This window comes from Mixophyes fleayi, chromosome 3 (genome assembly GCF_038048845.1).
Source record: "Mixophyes fleayi isolate aMixFle1 chromosome 3, aMixFle1.hap1, whole genome shotgun sequence".
Taxonomy (NCBI): domain Eukaryota; kingdom Metazoa; phylum Chordata; class Amphibia; order Anura; family Limnodynastidae; genus Mixophyes; species Mixophyes fleayi.
In genome coordinates, this window is record NC_134404.1 from 23,883,533 (window position 1) to 23,906,603 (window position 23,071).

General features: G+C 42.6%; 1 long non-coding RNA gene across 1 annotated transcript; it reads right to left on the reverse strand.

Annotated features, from left to right (window-relative positions):
- Positions 1-1,005: 1,005 nt before the first annotated feature.
- On the reverse strand, positions 1,006-21,920 carry LOC142142611 (uncharacterized). The gene is made up of 5 exons (XR_012689239.1): positions 21,836-21,920; positions 11,286-11,346; positions 2,353-2,493; positions 1,429-1,526; positions 1,006-1,326 (listed from the first exon to the last, which is right to left on the reverse strand). It is a non-coding gene; the product is annotated as an uncharacterized LOC142142611 (long non-coding RNA).
- Positions 21,921-23,071: the final 1,151 nt, after the last annotated feature.

Below are 23,071 nucleotides of genomic sequence, written 5' to 3' on the forward strand. Positions count from 1 at the left end.
TTGCCCTTAGTGTCTCTCTCTCTGTCTATGTGTGTGTTAGGGAATTTAGACCGTAAGCTCCAATGGGGCAGGGACTGATGTGAATGAGTTCTCTGCGGAATTAGTGGCGCTATATAAATTGATGATGATGATGATATACTTCAGTCTGTTATTTATACAAAACAAAAAGACAGGTGTCAGCGCTTATCCTTTAAACTGCATATCTTTGTGTGTCTAGCAAAATGAAAACATGAGGTATTAGTTCATATTTTGATCAAAAGACTTAAGCCTGCATCCCAGCGTCAAGGGCACCTCATTATATGCAGGTCCTACACTGACCTATATGCTTTAAACACCATTAAAATGCAGTTAAAATCAGATGCACTTACCTCCCAGGTATAGGAGTTTACATCTAGCAAGGGCTGGCTTGTGAGCCACACCCAAATGTGCCTTAAATAGGCTTGATGGACAGCTGTTATGACAAAAAGGCAATATTTCGAAACAAAACCAGAGAAAAATAAGCCCGCGCTCGGTATATCCCACAATATATATGGTACCAGCTGCTTGGCAATAAGCCCGCGCTCGGTATATCCCATATTGTATGTGGTACCAGCTGTGTGGCAATATAAATGCCCATATATGTATACAAAACAAAAAGACAGTTGTCAGCGCTTATCCTTTAAACTGCATATCTGTGTGTGTCAGTCTGTTATTTATGACTTCTTACAGCAAGTACTGTTTATATTGAGCATTTTTCCACCCATATGCAAATCGTAACATATCTTAAAATACTCTATGATTTAAATACAGGCGGCACTAAGCACAAGTTGCGTGCTCTTTTTAAACAAGTTTTTAAACTGCGGCCTAGTTGCATTCAGATTGGACTCAGGCCCAATGTGCGATCCGGGGCCCCTAGGGTGCAGGTGTCCCGCCAAACTAGACCACTGAACAGTAATACTATTACATAATAGCCAACTGTCCCTAATTAGGAGCAGTCCCATGTTTTAAAGATTTATCCGTGGAAATGTTCATGGGTTAGAGCTCTCTTGTCTAAACACAGCAAACTCAATGCCAAACTAACAATATTTTAGGGCTTAGTATAGCAATAATTTAACTTAACACAGATTTTGTTTTAGGAACGTCAATGTCCTGTGCCACCGGAGAACCTTAAAAATGGTTATTTTATTATCAAGTTTGCAGTCTAAAAAATGTTATATACTGAGTTAATTTGTTGTTATATTAAACTAGAAAATATTGTAATTTCCAGAATAAATGTACTTTGCAACAAACAACTTTGTAAATTTTGGAACAGAATCCAGGACCTGGAAGAAGTGCTCGATGGATCTCCTAAAAACAAAACAAAACAAAATGTAATTAATCTATGCAGATGCTTCCACAGCTCAATGCTGATAAATTACATTGGCAATAAAGTAAAATAAACACACTCACACGAGTAGAACTTCACAATGACTTGGCTACCAAAATCCCTCATCAGAAGACAAAGGAGATTCAGATCCTGATAAATGCCAGAATCCATCTAAAATTGTCTGTGTTTTTCCACACAAATGTTTTGTAAAATAGAAAAGAAAATTATTACTACCTAAAATAAATTCAGCCTGAAACATTTTAAAATAAATGTTTCTATTGCTTAGCCTGCAAAGAAGAAATATTATTTTCTGTGGGGAAATATCTATAATATAAATGCTTAGTGGCGTGTGTTAGTCTGTCTGTGTGTGTGTGTGTGGAAAAAATAAAACCAAGCTGCAGCGCCACCTGCTGGGTGGAGTTATACACTGACCTACTAAATTCTTAATGTTTGTGGAAAAAAAAATTCAGAAAGGGCTGAAATTTGGTATACTAAGATGTTTTTAATTTGTTAATTTAATTTGTTAATTGTTAAAAGTGTTTATAAAGATTTAAAAAATATATATATATATTTCTTGAAGGAGAAGTGACAGTTGGGAGTGGTTGGTGGTTGCCGGGGGTGACAGTGGGGAGTGGTTGGTGGTTGCCGGGGGTGACAGAGTGAGAGGAGTGTGATACTCCGGACCGCTGAGAGAGATCCCTGTGTCTGGATAGACATCTGGATAGATGTGGCGATGAAAATGAAGGATGAGGTGATGGAGAAGAATGATGAGGTGGTGACATGTGGACAAAACCACATTAAAAAAGGGCGCTTACGTCGGGAAGTAACGCTCTTCCCCTGAGGAGGCCTGGGCTATGGCCCAAATGCATGACAAGAACCTTTTTAACACCTTAAGTAGCTTGATTTGACTAGAATGCATGAGTATCATGCACGGGTTAACTTATATATATATATATATATATATATATATATATATATATATATATGCTGAGAAGTGTTTTAGGCACCTGAGGTAGCGCTGGAGAGCCCTCTACTGCCAATAATTTTTCCCTCCTCTCTTGGGATCCGTCTCTCCTATACAGGTGAGCACTGGGTCCATGGGTTACATTGAAGGAATAACTTTTATTTTCTTTGATCTTCTGCTTCAACTGATTTAAAAAAATATAAAACAGCCTGAGTAAAACTCTAATTGCATCGCAAAGACACTAACACACATACTATTTTTGAGAAAAATCAGATAGAAAACCATTTGTCCCTCTCTGTGCTCTAAATGTCTTTTAGGCAATGTTTATATTTGCTGTTGGTGTAGGCAGAAGTTTCTCAGACGCCGAGATCATGTGATCCTTTGCAACCAATGTGCAGCTGGCAGTTTGATGATGTCACATGATGCTCCTCAGGAGCACAATGAGCATGCTTGGATTCAGAAACGGGCGTTGCCTTATGAGAATGTGGGCGTGGTCTGAACAGATCTAAGCATAGTTTGGGGGGGCCATATAGCAGACAAACCCATTTACACCCATGGTAGTTCCAACACTGCACTGTAGTATCAATTGCACAATGCTCCTATATGTTTCAAAGCATTAAAAGAAACCCATTGCAGGGTTGTGTACCGAGCAATCACCAGCTTAGGTCAACAGTGTAGGATACAGTAGGCTTTGTGCACTGATTATACTGAAGCTGTAAAGCCTAATTTGAGGTATATGTATACCTTATCTATGTCACCGTTGTCAGAGAAGGGGGAGCAAGAGCCTGAGATAGAGTCCTTCGCTGATCAATTAACCTTTTGTTAATTAGGTACAGCTGCATAAAAGACACTAATGAACAGTTTGTTGAGTATTTGTTAAAATATGTTTATTGGGAACTTATATCCCTCAGATCACTATGCAGTACAGAAGTTTGATATGTAAGTCTAGACACTAAACAATACATTGGAATAATATATATACCAGAAGATGACACTGAGCTCAGAAAAGACCTTTGCACCTGATTTCAAGAATCGTGCAGACATGTAAGCAGAAACGTGTGTCTTGCAGGATGTTCATATAGGGCCTGATAAGGGCTGAGACTCTTAAGGGGGCAATGCCAGGACCCGCCGGCTGTATAATGTAGAACTGCTCCTAAAATATATTATGCAGCTGGCGGGTCCTCTCAATGCCCCATTAATAGCCTCAGCCCTTACAAGTGTTGTGAATGTGACTGTCGGGATATCAGTTTGTCTGCACTGCGGTATGTCAGTATCTAAACACGTCTAACTTTAGTCATTTCGGAAATTACATCTGTCTCTTTGAAAATGTTGCTAAAATTCGGCATTTAGGTATTCGAGATCGCGTAACCAACCCAAAGATTTGTATATCATCATCATCATCATCATTTATTTATATAGCGCCACTAATTCCGCAGCGCTGTACAGAGAACTCATTCACATCAGTCCCTGCCCCATTGGAGCTTACAGTCTAAATTCCCTAATATAGACACACACTCACACACAGACAGACAGAGAGAGAGGGACTAGGGTCAATTTTTGATAGCAGCCAATTAACCTACCAGTATGTTTTTGGAGTGTGGGATATATGACTTTTTCACGTTGTTAAAGACTGCCCGAGAGCTTTGTCAGCTTGTATCACTTTCCCAGTACACTCCTGGGAAAAATAAGCCCCAGGTCACAATCAGTCATGTCTTCTCCCACAAGATCGGCACAATCTCAAAACCCTCTGTGCTGCTGTGCATATTCTGATGATCTGATTGGCTACAGGATTAATCATTACTATGTGGCTTTAGAATTAGACAAACTTGGTGTAGATATTAAATGTCAAACACAAAATTTCTTAGCGTTGTGCCACAAAATCAGAACTGTAGGCAGTATTTAATATGGTTATTAAGATATAATTTGCTTGAACAAAAACATCTACAGGGGCATCCATGTCCTGGTGTATTTTACATAATAACATGTAGATGAACCTGTTGAGAATTTTTGAAGAGTAATGACAACACTATAAATATGGAGTTACATTTAGTCAGGCAATAAAACAATTAAGCAATAATATAAACCAGGCCTGGCCAACCAGTAGATATCCAGACGATAGCTGGTAGGGCATGCTGGGACTTGTAGTTTCACAACACCTGGAGGACCACAGCTTGACCAGGCCTGATATAAACATTAACAATCATAAGACAGATTCCTATAATAAAATAAACCAATTGACGTAAATAAACTGGTTATATTGATCAAATTGAATTGATTGCAATGTGTTTTTCAAGAAATCCTCCTATTAATAGTTGAATTAAATGGCTGAACCAAGAATCCTGGGGATGCATTTAATGAACTCCGTAGGAACTAGTGAATTAGTAATTCCATGTTGCATCATATTAGAATTTTAGGGATAGATTTATCAAAACTTCTGAAAAGGAAAAGAGGAGGCGTTGCCCATAGCAATGAATTCGATAGCTAGAATCTGATTGGTTGCTATAGGCAACTCCTCCACTGTTCCCTTTTAGAAGGTTTTAATAAATCTACCCATTAGTCCTTTTAGGGTTTGTTCATGTGTACAATATTTTTTATCAACACTATCAAAATCATTAGTTTTAAAAACAAATGTTCGGTTCATCTTTAATTTCAGTTTGCTGTCATAGCCCTGCTATATTTATATATCAAAGTAAGATATCTAAGTTTTATGGTAATCCATGCCTTTATGGCTGAGGCCAAGGATGAAGTCTGCTCTCAGCTTGTCGCTTAATGGAATCATTTCTGGTGATTCATTAACAATTTTAAAAGTTAAAAAAAAATTTAAATACAAATTATAATAAAAGTGTTGGCCTGTCTGTGGGATGACTCCACAGCATCCACCTGTTCTCAGCAACTGGCATCCAAAGTGTTTTCTTTGTCACAGTGTTTTCTGGCCGGTTACAGTCACTTATAAAGTACTTAGAGAGATGTTGTTGTTCACCTGCTCACATAGAGAACAACTGTCCACACATCGTCCTACCTCTGGGAATTCTCTGTACCCCCCTCTGTGATAAGGGTAAACTTTACACTCTCCCTTAATAACTACTATAAGGACTTATTGACATGATAGGTGCTTTTTATTTTAATAAAAGATATTCATTTCTAAGTGTTCTGTTTCTATGCGATTGGCCTAGGGTTTTATATGTTGTTTTTTTTATTGAACTTATTTTACCATCCTTATTAGCCATTAGAGAAATGTGTTGTAGTATTTGAACTGTGTGGGAATGACAAATTATTATACACAAGGAAAAGATAATAGACCTATAAATGGACTATTGACCCCTCTAACTTACTTAAATCATTACCAGTGCAGCTATATTACATCCCGTCACAGCCCTGTATTAGCATTATTTAATTGACAATTCAATCTACCGCAAGAAAAGAAGATTCCCAACGCAAATCCTAAATCCTAGTGTCATCATTCTGAACATTAATTTATATAGTGTCAGTATATGTCGTAGTGCTTTACTGTTGGGAACACAGTAATTAAACAATACCGGCAGGGGCAAATGCAGGATTTGTAGAGGGGGGTTTCCACACCACGCCGCCAGTGGACGTGACCAACAAGCATGGGGGTGTGGCTATAATTTTAGACAGTGCTTGGCTGCTCTCCAACTCTTCCTATTCCCATAATATACATGGGCAATGCTGCGTGCACTACTGTTAGGTGCACGCAGCTCTCCCTTTTCAAGTAGAGCCGTGTGAAGCAAGAGCAGGGCCCAGCCACCTCAATTATACAGTGCCCCAGGCTTGGTGGTGGGTTTCCAGGCACTAGCAACCCCCCCCCCCCCTCGGTTTTATTATGACTGGGTAATACATACACTCTGAGAGGTAAGAGTGCCCCGCCCACAAGCTTACAATCTATGGGACAATTAGAAGTATGATTTTTTTATGTGTGCCTTTTCCTACGTAAGTTTGGAGAACAAAAGTAATCACTTGTAAATGAGCTTCACAATGTGTAATGTTTGGGGCTACTGCTGGAACAGTCACTTTGCAGGGTATTGATAGTGTGTTAATTAGTGTAACTCTCAGGTAGGTCCTACTAGAGATGAGCGCACTCGGATTTATGAAATCCGAACCCACCCGAACGTTGCTGATCCGAGTCGGATCCGAGACAGATCCGGGTATTGGCGCCAAATTCAAATCTGAAACTGAGGCTCTGACTCATAATCCCGTTGTCGGATCTCGAGATACTCAGAAATCCTATAAATTCCCCGCTAGTCGCCGCCATCTTCACTCGGGCATTGATCAGGGTAGAGGGAGGGTGTGTTAGGTGGTCCTCTGTCCTGCTATATCTCGTGCTGTTCAGTGCTGTGCTGTGCTGTGCTGTGCTCAGTCCAGTGGTGCTGTGTCCTGTGCTCTGTCCTTCTGAGGTCAGTGGTGCTGCTGGGTCCTGTGCTGTGTCCTGTTCAGTCCAGTGGTGCTGTGTCCTGTGCTCTGTGCTTCTAAGGGCATAGTTATTTCCCCAATATTCCCAAGTGTTTAAAAAAATAAAAAAAAAGTTATAAAAAAAAATACAAAAAAATAATTAAAATCAAAAATTAATTACAACAAAATTTGCAAAACCAATCCTGCAGTATAAGCCCATTGGTACTGCAATATTACCAAGTTCACTGATTCAGCAGTATAAGTCCAGTGGTACTGCTATTACAAAGTTCACTGATTCAGCAGTATAAGTCCAGCGCTACTCTCCTGTGCCGCATATAATTTTTAAAGGCTTTGCCGAGTGTGTGTGGCTTAGGGGTACGCTCTCTTGTGCTACATATAATGGAAAACCAAAATTTGGAGGATAAAGTAGGGAAAGATCAAGACCGACTTCAAGCAACAACAACAAAACAGCAAAGAACTCTGCCTTCTAAACAGATGACATCACAAATCCCCAAGGCGAGTCCAAGGGTGTTGTTGGTTGTGAACCCTGACCTTCCCATCACTGTACGGGAAGAGGTGACTCCATCCAGCATTTGCAGCACGCCCTCTGCATATGCTGGAAGGATCACCCACAGTCCAGTTACAGATTTGGCTAATGAAGGTGTGAATGTTGTACACCGGGAGGAGGATATTGATGTAGCTGGCGCTGAGGAGGATGTTGATGATTATGATGCAGACAGATTCCAAATTGCCTTTCTCAATTTCTATTTATATTCTAGATTATATAACGGCTGAATAGTTTTCTGTTTTACTCCTAGTGGAGAGGGGATCTGATGCAGACAGATACCAAACTGCCTTTGTCCATTTCTTTGTATATTTGAATTTCTAGTTATACAGTCTATGCAGGCTGCTTTATTTATATTCAACTACAAGTGTAGGGCGGGGGGTGGGGGGGGGGGCATAGATAGCCACCAAAGTAACGTGGTCCATTTAATTACACTTTCTAGCTCCACAGTCTGTGCAGCCTGCTTTTTTTATCTTCAAAGTATTTATATTTACAAGCCTTGCAATCTAAATTAACTAGAGGTAGTGACGTGGTTGAACTCCAAAAGGCAGTTTGGAAGCTCCTGTACAAACTGGCTCTATTTTTTAACTGCGTTGTCCCCCCTCCAGTGTGTACTCGGAAAGAGTTTTTAGTGCAGATGGGAACCTGGTCAGTGAGCGGCGAAGGAGGTTGCTTCCTCACAACGTTGAAAAAATGATGTTTATAAAAATGAATAATCAATTCCTCAATGAAGTACAGCACTGCCCTCCAGACAGTACAGAGGGACCTGTGGTTGTGGAGTCCAGCGGTGACGAATTGAAAATGTATGAGGAGGAGGAAGTACACACTGTAGGGGGAGAGGAATCAGAGGTTGAGGATGAGGACGACATCTTGCCTCAGTAGAGCCTGTTTAGTTTGTACAGGGAGAGATGAATTGTTTTATTGGTGTGGGGGCCCAAACAAACCAATCATTTCAGCCAAAGTTGTTTGGTAGGCCCTGTCGCTGAAATGATTGGTTTGTTAAAGTGTGCATGTCCTATTTCAACAACATAAGGGTGGGCGGGAGGGCCCAAAGACAATTCCATCTTGGAACTTTTTTTTTGCATTATATGACCAATCAACAGTCGTTTGCCATGTTCAAAAAGTAAAACCAAATTTAAACAAATTCAGGAAATTAAACCAAAAGTAAAATGCCCTGTCATAATTTAAAACAAGAGGGATTGACGTGCTCTAGAACTACTGTATTGTTGTTTATATTTTATAAACACTACACTTGAAAGCTTGAGTCTTTCAATGAAAAAGTAACTCTCCATTGCACGAATATTTGCAACAGGGACAATTTTAGGGTTAAGAAAGTCAACTAATAACACTTCGACGCTGTCTGTCTTTATAAACACTACACTTGGAAGTTAGAGGAGGTATTGTGGCCCCGGCACCAAATTTACTACCGGGGCCACTCCACTGTGCAGTCCATATTTAGGTGTATCAGATATTAAACAACGGTGACAGTTGATGCCCAATTTTTTAATTATATTGTTGGCGCTGTAAAAAATTGTGTTCCGGCACACCACACTACGCAGTCCATACCCTTTTTTGGTGGAATTCTGACCCGTGGAGGGTTTTTTAATTATATTGTGGCCTCGGTACCAAATTGTGTACCGGGGCCACCACACTACGCAGTCAAGAAAGATAGATGCGTATCATAGATAAAGTACATTCAGTTTTGTGGGGCAAATTGAAAAATATTCAAAATGCACTGACATTATCAAAAACAAGAGGTTTTCACATGCTGAAACTCCAACATGTATATGATGGAGAGGATGGAGGAGCAGCCGTATGTGCAGTGTAATGCAGACCTGTTGAAGGTTTTTTATATATTTTATTGTGGTGGCCAGTGGCCAGTCCTCTACGCAGTCCAGATACTATTTTTGGGAGTAATTCAGACCTGTTGAAGGTTTTCTATATATTATATTGTGGTGGCCAGTGGCCAGTCCTCTACGCAGTCCAGATACTATTTTTGGGTGTAATTCAGACCTGTTGAAGGTTTTCTATATATTTTTTATTGTGGTGCCCAGTGCCCACTACTCTACGCAGTCCAGATACTATTTTTGGGTGTAATTCTGACCTGTTGAAGGTTTTCTATATATTATATTGTGGTGGCCAGTGGCCAATCCTCTACGCAGTCCAGATACTATTTTTGGGTGTAATTCAGACCTGTTGAAGGATTTCTATATATTTTTTATTGTGGTGCCCAGTGCCCACTACTCTACGCAGTCCAGATACTATTTTTGGGTGTAATTCAGACCTGTTGAAGGTTTTCTATATATTATATTGTGGTGGCCAGTGGCCAGTCCTCTACGCAGTCCAGATACTATTTTTGGGTGTAATTCAGACCTGTTGAAGGTTTTCTATATATTATATTGTGGTGGCCAGTGGCCAAGCCTCTACGCAGTCCAGATACTATTTTTGGGTGTAATTCAGACCTGTTGAAGGTTTTCTATATATTTTTTATTGTGGTGCCCAGTGCCCACTACTCTACGCAGTCCAGATACTATTTTTGGGTGTAATGCAGACCTGTTGATGGGTTTTTAATTATATTGTGGGGAACACTCCTCTACGCAGTCCAGAAAGATACCTCGTTGGAACGTTTTGTACTAAAAAAAATAAAAATATTGTGAGGTGTTAGGTGTTCAGAATAGCCTTTAAATTAGTGGAAATGATTGTTATTGAATGTTATTGAGGTTAATAATAGCGTAGGAGTGAAAATAAGCCCAAAAACTTGATTTTTACACTTTTTAGTTTTTTTTCAAAAAAAATCCGAATCCAAAACCTTAAATCCGAACCAAAACCTTTCGGCAGGTGTTTTGCGAAACAAATCCGAACCCAAAACATCGAGAAAATCCGGATCCAAAACACAAAACACGAGACCTCAAAAGTCGCCGGTGCACATCCCTAGGTCCTACCAGCATTACCTATAATGGAGAGAGTTACAGTATGTACCCTGTTGTAGATATGAATAGTCAGTGAACGTATTCATCTGAATGATGTCACCTTGTCGCGGTAGATGATAAATCCAAAGTGTCATGAAGATGTGCACTAAGTACCTCACATTTATCTCAGATATAATACTGTATATTAATGTTACAAAGGCTAATACACAAATGTTGAATATTAGTACATCGGATTCATCTTGGAAGGCAAAATGAAAGCAATTTGCGTTTTCAAAAATCCGACCGGAAATTGCACGCACATACGCCCAGTATTCAAGTAAAAGCAGATCTCAGGAAACGTTTCCGTTTAAATACAGGTATAAATCCGCTCTGGATAGACGATACTTGCCGTATACAGACAGACACAACACACAGCTGGATACACATAATGCATATGTGCGATATAAAGTCCAATCAGAAAGCATGGGAAAAAATATTAAATACATTAACAACTGTTTATATTATCATAATTAGTAAAAATAAATGAACATTTTTTTTACTGTAATCAGCAATTAAAAAACATTAAAAAAGTTGTAATTTTTTTACTTGAAATATATATATATATATATAACGGGATGTTTTTAATACCTACTATACATAAAATGCATTGTCTTACTTGCAAACACATGTTCTGGCACCTGGCACGCCTACGTGTCTGTCATCATTATCAATCAGCTCTTACACCTGCCCGGTAGCTGGTGTGAGCAGGGCTGCCAAGAGGAACTTGGGGCCCCGGTACAGCAACTTTCTGGGCCCCCCTTAACACATAGTAGGAGAAGGGAGGTTTGCCGTCGCTGCATGGCGGCACCGTCGAAGGGGGCGTGGTCACACAGTGGTGGGGCGTGGCCAACATGGACTGTGGCTGCACCTCTTTACATATGACATTATGGGGGGAATTCAATTAGCCATGAAGTGTCTCTGGAACGTCTGTGAGACACTTTGCGGCGGAGATTTTGACAGACATGTCCGCGCGCCGCATCACCGGCAATTGAGTTTTCCCCCATTGCGTATTAAAATGGTGTTACTCTCACCTACCTGCTATTGCAGCTTTCACAGCTGGTGCTGGATTCTTGTCTGGATCCTGGAATGTTGGGACCTGTTCGGAAAATGTACATGAAGTATTGAAAACTAGTGAACCCAGTACACAGCACAGATCCTGCAGCATATAATTATGTAACAAGCCAAATATATGTGATAAAAATAATCACAGATATCTATATGTTTGGAAATGGTCAGATAATGAAACACAATTGTAAGTGTATAAGAGAAATGGCTGCCTCTAGGGGCTCTGCAACCCCACACAAAGATAAACGCACAATAAAAATTAAAAGGCGCTCAAAAACCCTTAAACATAAATTCAATAATGATGAGAGAAAATGACATAACCCCAAACTAATTTATTCATAAAGTAACAATATGGAGGAGGTTCAATTTCCGGTGATGTGGCACGTGGACATTGCGCTGCGCACATTGCTGCCAATTACAGATGCTATATATATATAAAATTATGTTTTATTATAATGTTTTATATAAAAATTAAGAGGTGCTCAAAAACCATTAAACACACACACACACACTCACTCACACTCACTCACACACGCGTTTAAGGGTTTTTGAGCGCCTCTTAGTTTTTAGTATGCAATATATAAAACATACATTATAATAAAACTAGGGATGTGCACCGGCGACTTTTGAGGTCTCGTGTTTTGTGTTTTGGATCCGGATTTTCGTTATTTTTGAGGTTCGGATTTGTCTCGCAAAACACTTGACGAAAGGTCTCGGTTCGGATTTAAGGTATTGGATTCGGATTTTTTTTGAAAAAAACATAAAAAGTTTAAAAATCAAGTTTTTGGGCTTATTTTCACTCCTAGGCTATTATTAACCTCAATAACATTCAATAACAAGCATTTCCACTAATTTACAGTGTATTCTGAACACCTCACAATATAGTTATTAGTCCAAAACGTTGCAACAAGGTATCTTTCTGGACTGCGTAGAGGAGTGGGTCACCACAATATATATTAAAAACCCTGAACTTTTATGATTCGCACCAATAATTGTACCTGGACTGCGTAGAGGAGTGGGTCACCACAATATATTAAAAACCCTGAACTTTTATGAATCGCACCAATAAATGTACCTGGACTGCGTAGAGGAGTGGGTCACCACAATATATATAATAAGAAAACCATCAACTGGTTTGATTCGCACCAATAAATGTACCTGGACTGCGTAGAGGAGTGGGTCACCACAATATATTAAAAACCCTGAACTTTTATGAATCGCACCAATAAATGTACCTGGACTGCGTAGAGGAGTGGGTCACCACAATATATATAATAAGAAAACCATCAACTTGTTTGATTCGCACCAATAAATGTACCTGGACTGCGTAGAGGAGTGGGTCACCACAATATCTTAAAAACCCTGAACTTTTATGAATCGCACCAATAAATGTACCTGGACTGCGTAGAGGAGTGGGTCACCACAATATATATAATAAGAAAACCATCAACTTGTTTGATTCGCACCAATAAATGTACCTGGACTGCGTAGAGGAGTGGGTCACCACAATATATTAAAAACCCTGAACTTTTATGAATCGCACCAATAAATGTACCTGGACTGCGTAGAGGAGTGGGTCACCACAATATATATAATAAGAAAACCATCAACTGGTTTGATTCGCACCAATAAATGTACCTGGACTGCGTAGAGGAGTGGGTCACCACAATATATTAAAAACCCTGAACTTTTATGAATCGCACCAATAAATGTACCTGGACTGCGTAGAGGAGTGGGTCACCACAATATATATAATAAGAAAACCATCAACTTGTTTGATTCGCACCAATAAATGTACCTGGACTGCGTAGAGGAGTGGGTCACCACAATATCTTAAAAACCCTGAACTTTTATGAATCGCACCAATAAATGTACCTGGACTGCGTAGAGGAGTGGGTCACCACAATATATATAATAAGAAAACCATCAACTTGTTTGATTCGCACCAATAAATGTACCTGGACTGCGTAGAGGAGTGGGTCACCACAATATATTAAAAACCCTGAACTTTTATGAATCGCACCAATAAATGTACCTGGACTGCGTAGAGGAGTGGGTCACCACAATATCTTAAAAACCCTGAACTTTTATGAATCGCACCAATAAATGTACCTGGACTGCGTAGAGGAGTGGGTCACCACAATATATATAATAAGAAAACCATCAACTTGTTTGATTCGCACCAATAAATGTACCTGGACTGCGTAGAGGAGTGGGTCACCACAATATATATAATAAGAAAACCATCAACTTGTTTGATTCGCACCAATAAATGTACCTGGACTGCGTAGAGGAGTGGGCACTGGGCACCACAATAAAATATATAAAAAACCTTCAACAGGTCTGCATTACACTACACATACGGCTGCTCCTCCATCCTCTCCATCATATACATGTTGGAGTTTTAGCATGTGACAACCTCTTGTTTTTGATAATGTCAGTGCATTTTGAATATTTTTCAATTTGCCCCACACCACTGAATGTACTTTATCTATGATACGCATCTATCTATCTTGACTGCGTAGTGTGGTGGCCCCGGTACACAATTTGGTACCGGGGCCACAATAAAATAAATACACCCTCCACGTGTCAGAATTCCACCAAACAAGTATCTGGACTGCGTAGTGGGGTGGCCCCGGTACCCAACTTGATACCGGGGCCACAATAAAATAAATACACCCTCCACGTGTCAGAATTCCACCAAACAAGTATCTGGACTGCGTAGTGGGGTGGCCCCGGTACCCAACTTGATACCGGGGCCACAATAAAATAAATACACCCTCCACGTGTCAGAATTCCACCAAACAAGTATCTGGACTGCGTAGTGGGGTGGCCCCGGTACCCAACTTGATACCGGGGCCACAATAAAATAAATACACCCTCCACGTGTCAGAATTCCACCAAACAAGTATCTGGACTGCGTAGTGGGGTGGCCCCGGTACCCAACTTGATACCGGGGCCACAATAAAATAAATACACCCTCCACGTGTCAGAATTCCACCAAACAAGTATCTGGACTGCGTAGTGGGGTGGCCCCGGTACCCAACTTGATACCGGGGCCACAATAAAATAAATACACCCTCCACGTGTCAGAATTCCACCAAACAAGTATCTGGACTGCGTAGTGGGGTGGCCCCGGTACCCAACTTGATACCGGGGCCACAATACCTCCTCCAAACATGCTACAGACAATTCGTCATTGAGATCCCATTAAGTATGTTAAAGACAGACAGGGTCCAAGTGTTATTAGTTGACTTTGTAAAGAAAAAAACTGTCCCTGTTGCACATAGTCGTGCAATCAAGACTGACTTTTTCATTTAAAGGCACGATCTTTCAAGTGTAGTGTTTGTAAGTCTAAGTCATATTATACTTTTGGTAAAATTGGTTTTTTTGGTTCCTCTTTATGGTAATTAATTAGTAATAGAATTAAAGTAGGAAATAGAATTAAATAGAATTAAAGTAGGAAATAGAGTGGTATAGAGTTGTAGTGTGGTATAGATAGAGTGGTCCACACAATATAATAATAAAACCCTCAACTGGTCTGAATTCCACCAAACAAGTATCTTGACTGCGTAGTGTGGTGGCCCCGGTACACAATTTGGTACCGAGGCCACAATATAATTAAAAAACCCTCCACGTGTCGGAATTCCACCAAACAAGTATCTGGACTGCATAGTGGGGTGGCCCCGGTACCCAATTTGATACCGGGGCCACAATACCTCCTCAAAACATGCTCCAGACAATTCGTCATTGACAGACCCCAGACAGACAGGGTCGTAGTGTTACTGTTTGACTTTGTAAACCCAAAAAAATGTCCCTGTTGCACTTGCACATAGTCGTGCAATCAAGACTGACTTTTTCATTTAAAGGCACGATCTTTCAAGTGTCAGAAAGAGAGAGAAGACACAGGAGAGGAGAGTTGTAGCTGGGGACCTGGGGTGGAAGCTCCCAGGCTCCCCCAGCATTGCCTGGAAGTCTGAGCGTGGTGACTGAGCCAGGGCAAGGAATGTGTGCCCTGGATGAGGGGGAGAACTCCATGCCACTATAGTGAACCCAAGAGAGAGGGGGACACTGCACATGGAAGAGGCCCTGGAGTGAGGGCTGCTACAAGAGGCATGGTAGCTGTAGTGTCAGATCCTGAGGCTGAGAGTACACAGAGTGACGTGTCAGAGCACAGGAGACATTATCCCCGCAGAGGAGGGATGAGCTGCAGTTGAGAGGTCTGCTGTTGAAATAGGACATGCACACTTTAACAAACCAATCATTTCAGCGACAGGGCCTACCAAACAACTTTGACTGAAATGATTGGTTTGTTTGGGCCCCCACACCAAAAAAGCTATTCATCTCTCCCTGTACAGACTAAACAGGCTCTACTGAGGCAAGATGTCGTCCTCATCCTCAACCTCTGATTCCTCTCCCCCTACAGTGTCTACTTCCTCCTCATCACACATTATCAATTCGTCCCCGCTGGACTCCACAACCACAGGTCCCTCTGTAGTATCTGGAGGGCAGTGCTGTACTTCATTGAGGAATTGATTATTCATTTTTATAAACATCATTTTTTCAACGTTGTGAGGAAGCAACCTCCTTCGCCGCTCACTGACCAGGTTCCCCGCTGCACTAAAAACTCTTTCCGAGTACACACTGGAGGGGGGACAACTCAGGTAAAATAGAGCCAGTTTGTACAGGGGCTTCCAAACTGCCTTTTTTTCCTGCCAGTAACAATATGGACTGTCTGACATGTCTACTTGGATGGTGTCAGCAAAGTAATCATCCACAATTTTTTCTATTGTGACAGCATCCAATGCAGCGAGAGTAGACATGTCTGCAATGGTTGGCAGGTCCTTCAGTCCGGACCAGATGTTATCAGCATCCCCGCCAGTGCCTCTTTTGGGAAAACTGAGCTTTTTCCTCGCAGCCATAGATGTGGAAGAAAATGAGGGTGGAGCTGTTGGCATGTCACGGTCCTCTTCAGAGGACAATCTCCTGACCAGCAGGTCTTTGCACCGCTTTAGATTTGTGTCCGCCGGAAACAGAGACACAACATACGCTTTAAACCGAGGATCGAGCACGGTGGCCAGAATGTATTCCTCTGACTTTAAAAGAGTGACCACCCTCGGATCCTGGCAAAGCGTACGAAGGGCTACATCCACAAGAGCTACATGCTTGCTGTAATCGCAATGGCTTACCAGCTCCTCCCTCACTTTCTCCAGCTGCTTCTGCAACAGCCTGATCAGGGGAATGACCTGACTCAAGCTGGCAGTGTCGGAACTGACTTCTCGTGTGGCAAGTTCAAATGGCTGCAGAACCTTGCACAACACGGAAATCAGTCTCCACTGCGCTTGACTCAGGCGCATCCCCACTCCTTTGCCTATGTCGTAGGTGGCTGTGTAGGCCTGAATGGCCTTTTGCTGCTCCTCCATCCTCTGCAGCATATAGAGGGTGGAGTTCCAGCGCGTCACAACCTCTTGTTTGAGGTGATGGCAGGGCAGGTTCAAGCTTTTCTGATGTGCCTCTAGTCTGCGGTAGGCACTGGCTGAATGCCGAAAGTGTCCAGCAATTTTGCGGGCCACCGCAAGCATCTCCTGCACACCCCTGTCACTCTTGAGGTAATGCTGCACCACCAAATTAATGGTGTGGGCAAAACATGGGACGTGCTGGAAATTGCCCATATTTAATGCCCGCACAATGTTACTGGCATTGTCTGACACCACAAATCCCCATGAGAGTCTAAGTGGGGTAAGCCACTGGGAGATAATTTCCCTCATTTTCTCTAATATGTTGGCAGCGTTGTGCCTCTTATTAAAGCCTGTAATGCACAATGTTGCCTGCCTTTGCATGAGCAGCCATTTTGTAGATGCTGCTACTGATGCAGCTGTTGCTGTTGCTGCGGAAGGGGATGCATCTACCCAGTGGGCTGTCACAGTCATATAGTCCTTCGTTTGCCCAGAACCACTTGTCCACATGTCCGTGGTTAAGTGGACAGTGGGTACAACCGCATTTTTAAGAGCACTGAGGACACTTGATCGTACTTCTCTGTACATTTTTGGTATCGCCTGCCTAGTGAAGTGGAATCTCGAGGGGATTTGGTACCGGGGACACAATACCTCCATCAACCCTCTAAATCCCACTCCACTGATGGCGGACACCGGGCGCACGTCTAACACCAACATTGCAGTTACAGCCGCAGTTATACGCTTTGCAATAGGGTGACTACTATCGTATTTGGTGGTCATGGCAAACGACTGTTGGACGGTCAATTGTTTGGTGAAAGACTTAGCGGTCTTACGACTTCCCCTCTGGGAAGATGACCGACTAACAGCAGCAACAGCAGCAGTGGCAGTAGTAGGCGTACCGCTGCAGGATTCCTCGGATGAATCCCGTATTGAGGAGGACTCAGTCTGGCTGGTGACTTGGGCTGCAGGACTGAATCTGATGGAGATTGTGGAGGAAGTTGACGAGGAGGGTGTTGCTGGTGTGTATCCAACTGGACCACGGGATTTAGGTGTCCCTGTACCGATGAGGGTCCTAGCCCCAGTTCCTGAACTAACCACTGAACTATGAAGGTTATTCAGGTGACGTATAAGGGAGGATGTTCCTAGGTGGGCAAGATCCTTACCCCTGCTTATTTGAGCTTTACATAAGCTACATATTGCCATACATTGGTTGTCTGGATTTGGATAAAAATAACTCCAGACCGAAGAGGTGCATTTTTTGGTCTTCTGACCAGGCATGACGATGGGCTTTTTCATCCCATGGACATCAGCTGTTTCCCCCCCTGGTGCCTCATTTACAATAACCACATCACCATCCTCATCATCAAGTTCCTCCACAGCGCCAGCTACATCATCAATAGCCTCCTCCCGAGCCACCTCTTCCCGTACAGTGATGGGAAGGTCAGGCTTGACAACCACCAACACGCTTGGACTCGCCTTGGGGATTTGTGATAATTTCTCTTTAGAAGGCAGAGTTGTTTGCTGTTTTGTTGCTGACAGCATAACTCTCTTCAATTTTTTGTAGGGGGGGGGGAGGAGGAGGAGGGCTAAGATCCGTGGGTGAAGCTGAACCACTAGTCATGAACACGGGCCAGGGCCTAAGCCGTTCCTTGCCACTCCGTGTCGTAAATGGCATATTGGCAACTTTACGTTTCTCCTCAGATGATTTTAAGTTTCTCTTTTTGCTACTTTTTCTTAACTTGGGCTTTTTGGATTTTACATGCCCGGTACTACGAGATTGGGCATCGGGCTTGGAAGACGACGTTGATGGCATTTCATCGTCTATGTCATGACTAGTGGCAGCAGCTTCAGCATTAGGAGGAAGTGGGTCTTGATCTTTCCCTACTTTATCCTCCAAATTTTTGGTCTCCATTATATGTAGCACAAGATACTGCAGAATGTGTGAACTTGGTAATATTGCAGTACCAATGGACTTATAATGCTGGATTGGTTTTGCAAATTTGGTTATAATTATTATATATATTTTTTTTTTTTTAAATTTTTTATTTTTTTTTACTTTTTTTTTATTTTTTACAAACTTGGGAATAATGGGGAAATAACTATGCCCTTAGAAGCACAGAGCACAGGACACAGCACCACTGGACTGAACAGGACACGGCACAGGACCCAGCAGCACTACGGAACTCAGCAGGACAGAGCACAGGACACAGCACCACTGGACTGATACTGCAGAATGTGTAAACTTTGTAATATTGCAGTACCACTGGACTTTTACTGCTGAATGTGTGAACTTGGTAATATTGCAGTACCAATGGACTTATAATGCTGGATTGGTTTTGCAAATTTGGTTATAATTATTATATATATTTTTTTTTTTTTTAATTTTTTATTTTTTTTTACTTTTTTTTTATTTTTTACAAACTTGGGAATAATGGGGAAATAACTATGCCCTTAGAAGCACAGAGCACAGGACACAGCACCACTGGACTGAACAGGACACGGCACAGGACCCAGCAGCACTACGGAACTCAGCAGGACAGAGCACAGGACACAGCACCACTGGACTGATACTGCAGAATGTGTAAACTTTGTAATATTGCAGTACCACTGGACTTTTACTGCTGAATGTGTGAACTTGGTAATATTGCAGTACCAATGGACTTATAATGCTGGATTGGTTTTGCAAATTTGGTTATAATTATTATATATTTTTTTTTTTTTTTAATTTTTTTATTTTTTTTTACTTTTTTTTTATTTTTTACAAACTTGGGAATAATGGGGAAATAACTATGCCCTTAGAAGCACAGAGCACAGGACACAGCACCACTGGACTGAACAGGACACGGCACAGGACCCAGCAGCACTACGGAACTCAGCAGGACAGAGCACAGGACACAGCACCACTGGACTGATACTGCAGAATGTGTAAACTTTGTAATATTGCAGTACCACTGGACTTTTACTGCTGAATGTGTGAACTTGGTAATATTGCAGTACCAATGGGCTTATACTGCAGGATTGGTTGTGAAAATTTTGTGGTAATTAAAAAATATTAAAGTAGTTTTTGGTATTTTATAAAAAAAACTTTTTTTTATTTTTTTAAACACAGGGGAATATTGGGGAAATAACTATGCCCTTAGAAGCACAGAGCACAGGACACAGCACCACTGGACTGAACAGGACACAGCACAGGACCCAGCAGCACCACTGACCTCAGAAGGACAGAGCACAGCACACAGCACCACTGGACTGATACTGCAGAACACAGCACAGCACAGCACAGCACAGCACTAAACAGCACAGCACTAAACAGCACAGAACTAAACAGCACAGAACTAAACAGCACAGAGGACCACCTAACACACCCTCCCTCTACCCTGATCAATGCCCGAGTGAAGATGGCGGCGACTAGCGGGGAATTTATAGGATCCGAGTATCGCGAGATCCGACAACGGGATTATGAGTCAGAGCCTCAGTTTCACTTTTGAATTTGGCGCCAATACCCGGATCTGTCTCGGATCCGACTCGGATCCGCAACGTTCGGGTGGGCTCGGATTTCAGAAATCCGAGCGCGCTCATCCCTAAATAAAACATAACATTTCACACACTACCCCCCAGCCACATCACGCCACCCCCACAAAAACATTATGCCACATTACAACCCCCCCCGACACATCATACCCCCCCTGAAACATCCTAAGCCCCCTCAGACACATCATAATCATCATCATCACCATTTATATATATAGCGCCACTGATTCCGCAGCGCTGTACAGAGAACTCACTGACATCAGTCCCTGCCCCATTGGAGCTTACAGTCTAAATTACCTAATATACAGAGAGAGAGAGAGAGAGAGAGAGAGAGACTAGGGTCAATTTTTGATAGACAATTAACCTACCAGTATGTTTTTGGAGTGTGGGAGTAAACCGGAGCACCCGGAGGAAGCCTACACAACCACGGGGAGAACATACAAACTCCTCACAGATAAGGCCATGGTCGGGAATTGAACTCATGACCCCAGTGCTGTGGGGCAGAAGTACTAACCACTGAGCCACCATGTTGGCCAGGAAGTGATGCTCTGCCAGAGATTTGTACCTATCCCACTGGAATTATTTGAACTGATTTCCTCAGAATATTTCTGCAGAATAAATCATCCTTCTATTTTTCCTCTAATACCGTGTCTGAGTGATTTGGGAACTACGTATCTTCACATTATAAGCCCCCCCAGACACATCATAAGCCCCCCCAGACACATTATAAGCCCCCCCAGACACATCATAAACCCCCCCAGACACATCATAAGCCCCTTTAGACACATCATAAGCCTCGCCAGACACATCATAAGCCTCGCCAGACACATCATAAGCCTCGCCAGACACATCATAAGCTCCCCAGACACATCATAAGCCCCTTCAGACACATCATAAGCCTCCCCAGACACATCATAAGCTCCCCCAGACACATCATAAGCTCCCCAGACACATCATAAGCTCCCCCAGACACATCATAAGCTCCCCCAGACACATCATAAGCCCTCCAGACACATCCTAAGCCCCCTCAGACATATCCTAACCCCTCCCAGACACATCATAAGCTCCCCAGACACATCATAAGCCCCCTCAGACACATCATAAGCCCCCCAGACACATCATAAGCCCCCTCAGACACATCATAAGCCCCCCAGACACATCATAAGCCCCCTCAGACACATCATAAGCCCCCCAGACACATCATAAGCCCCCCCAGACACATCATAAGCCCCCTCAGACATATCCTAACCCCTCCCAGACACACCATAAGCCCCCCAGACACATCATAAGCCCCCCCAGACACATCATAAGCCCCCTCAGACATATCCTAACCCCTCCCAGACACACCATAAGCCCCCCAGACACATCATAAGCCCCCCAGACACATCATAAGCCCCCTCAGACATATTCTAACCCCTCCCAGACACATCATAAGCCCCCCAGCAGACACATCATAAGCCCCCCAGGACATATCCTAACCCACCCAGAAGACATATCATAACACCCCCCACCAGCCCAGCCCAGCTCACTTACCTAAATTGAGCAGGAGCTCCTCCTCCTTGCTGCTAGGTTAGTGTGTGATGTCACACACTGTCTGGGAACTGGGAGCTGCTGCCAGCTCCCTCCCTCCCTCTCTCTTAACATTACCCACACCTCCAATTTGCGGGGAGTGCGCTAGCGCCACCTACTGGTAGAATTTGTATTTATTTTTTTAAAGTAAAAAAATACTAGACAGCCGGCCCGGGCCCCCCAAGCAGCCCAGGCCCCGGTAATTCGTACCCACCCCCCCCTCTGCGTGCCTGGGTGTGAGTACGGCTAAAACGCAGGTACCTCAGAGATGCCCAGAGCTTGAATCGGACTAATGTGTGCACACTTTACCAGGGCGTCCTTTACTGTACATTGCCTACAAGCACACGTCCCTTTCCTCCCACGCTCCGCCCTTCAAATTATAGGCTGTAGGAAATGTCATTTGCATATGGGCTACAATTGCATGCGCTTGCGGTCACTGTTGTAAAGACAGTTTGTGAGCATGCACAGAGGAATTCATGCAAGATGCAGCATGCACCAGGACTGAGGTCCGAAGATGAATCAGGTCATTATTGTCAAACGTGTGCCCCTGCATTATTGTCCTACATACACATACATACACACATACGTATATACACACATACATACACACCTACATACACACCTACTAAACCGCTTATGGTGGACCTCATACCTTACTATATTTTACCCTTACAAGAGTTAAGCTTAACAAGATAAAATAACGACACAGAGACTTGAATTGGCGTTTGAAAGGTCAGGAATTTATTAAAGGCGAATCTGCTGGAAAAAATTGGTGGCAACTCTAAGCAGACCAATCAGCCTCCAGGCCACACCAGTAAGTTGTAAATTCCGTCCAAACTAATTTGGACCCGACCAGGCGTTAGAATGCCAAACTCCCCCATTTGGCCATTAGTCGAGGCCCGCCCGCCTAAGCGGAGCCCCCTAACCCTGAAGAGCTATTCAGACTAATTGCCCAATCCATTTAAGGGGAGAATGCCTATTACACCTTAATGAAACCAAACTGGCCGCTGATTGGGCTGCTTACCGCCCCTTGCAAATTAAATGTATGCATCACTTATATTACTACTAACGAATACTCACACCTAAACCGAAATAGGGAATGGGTGGGTGGGTAAACTCTCCAGACGGTAAGAGGAAGTCAAAACCTTTTCCTATATGTTATAAGCCTCTCTAAAAGCTAAGCCCCTCCCCTTCCGTCTG